Below are 2123 nucleotides of genomic sequence, written 5' to 3'. Positions count from 1 at the left end.
TTTTTTTAGTCCTAAAATTTATAAAAATGTTAAATTAGGCCCCGATTATTCCTCGCTGGGGACTATTTCAACCAATATTGAAAGATTCTAAGGACTAAATTGATATTTTTATAACCGATGGGACTAAATTGTGCTTGGGGTTTTGTTTTACTATGCTCGTTTTGTCCACAGTACATGCAATATCTTTATTTTTAATTAATGCAATATGCAACATTTCAAGGGCATCAGGCTCATTCCACCTACTATTCTTTTTTTGGTATTGAGCAGAATTAGTCATGTTAATTTGTAATGGTATTTTAAAAATCTATAATTATGCACTACTTGGAACCCCTCCTCCACTAGACATAACCCATGGTAATGCTACCATAAGAATTTATTATCTCGAACTTCACAAATCTCATCCACTAAACTGACCATCGAGATATACTATTTTGAATTTAGTTTTTATCATTTTTTGTGTCACAATCTCTTAAAATGAAGAAAGCCCAATTTGCCACCTTAAAACTCACTAGTAACATGCAATGCTTATGGAAAAGAATTGTCGACAAAATCAATAATACTAGCAAAGACTGCATTGACATGTGGCATAAAATATACAGCTAAATTAAACAAAATTACAATCCTATCTACCACATAGTTGGAAACCCAACACCACACCCTTTCACATCGTGCACTCATGGTCACAAAGTACGTCAAAATATTTGAAGAATGACCATTAGTAAGAAAGCTGCAACTAAATTCAGTCATGGCCTTCAATAACTTATCAAATTAATGTTGGGCCATAAAGGTCTATCCGCATGATTCCTTCAATTATGTATGCCCAAGAAATTAAAAAATTTTGAAGCTACAAGGCCTTCATAGCTAAGTCCAACTAATGGCAACCACTCGGCCACATTAACCCTGCTCACACCACTAAATATGTCATTAACAAGCCACCAATTAGAACTCCTTATCCAGACCACCTCTTACAACCCCCTTGGAGTATTTGTCCTGATAATATGACCATTAACAAGAATACCATTAAGCATAGATTATCGATATGCTGATTGTCATTCTTGATTTTTTTTTTTCACATCCCCTTTTCCTCTCCAAACTTGGCTTGTAAAATAGGTACCACTAATTTAGATCCATCCTAAATGAGTTAGAAATTACTTTCAAAACTCGGATAGTTACTTCAAATGTGAAATTATATAGTTTGATCTTTTCATTGCACCCCACACTCAACCTTCCATAAGAAAGTATTCATATAGTTTGGTCTTTCCAATGCATCACATAATCAACCTTCCATAAGAAAGTTAAGTTCGAAGAAATCCTCATTTTTTGCACAACTAAAAATTACCTCCTTCGACAGCTATGTTTAGTCCTAAACACTTTAAACACAAACAAGCTCCAAATCAATCTTAAGAAGTTTTTTTTTTAGCCCAAGTTATTTTCTTGTGCCCTGGTTAACCCACTAAGTTTGAAGCTATCAACTCATTGACATATCAATCATTTTCCTACGTACACATCATTCATGGCTGCACCACTTCTACATACATTTCATAAGAGGGTTCAACACCACTATGACTCTTTAATGGGACATATGAAGAAAAATTCCTCTCGATAGCCATTATCACAGAACTGAGCTTTTCGATAGACTGAACTAAAGATGACTGAAGCTCCAATGCTTCAAAATCTTTAATCAATTTTTTAAGGTTTGTGTTGTGAGATATGTACTTCCTGACAAAGAAATGAGACGAAAAAGAACACAAGCAAACACAGATCGTTTACATGATTCGATCCAACTGAATCTACGTCCACGAAGGGAATCAATCAAATAGTTCAGTAAGGCAAAAGAAATGGAGAATACATAGCTTATACATAGAGATGAGCCCTCATCTTCCTTTTATGACCTCCCTCTCAAGCGACACCTTGATACAAGGTCTCAAGATGCTCTCCTCCTCTCTAGCTCTCTAGCTATTCTCTCCTCCTTCGTGGTAGCTTAAGATCTCTTCCCTTGCTCTCCTAAGCCTCACACCCTCTTTATTTATAGAAGCAAGAGAGTGGTAGGTGGGAGGTAGGTGAGAGGTAGGTGAGCGGTAGGTGAACGGTAGGTGAATGGTAGGTGAGATGTGGTAGGTGAG

At 36.2% G+C, this 2123-nt stretch overlaps 1 protein-coding gene across 1 annotated transcript in view; it reads right to left on the bottom strand.

The window, feature by feature from the left end:
- LOC110036084 (histidinol-phosphate aminotransferase, chloroplastic-like) overlaps positions 1 to 2123 on the bottom strand; it is a 33383-nt gene that overhangs the window by 26246 nt on the left and 5014 nt on the right. The gene's annotated exons all lie outside the window — the stretch shown is intronic.

The sequence above is a fragment of the Phalaenopsis equestris genome, unplaced genomic scaffold, assembly GCF_001263595.1.
Source record: "Phalaenopsis equestris unplaced genomic scaffold, ASM126359v1 Scaffold202321, whole genome shotgun sequence".
Lineage (NCBI taxonomy): Eukaryota > Viridiplantae > Streptophyta > Magnoliopsida > Asparagales > Orchidaceae > Phalaenopsis > Phalaenopsis equestris.
Note: the sequence above shows the minus strand (reverse complement) of the source record. Positions and strands in the feature narration are given on the sequence as shown.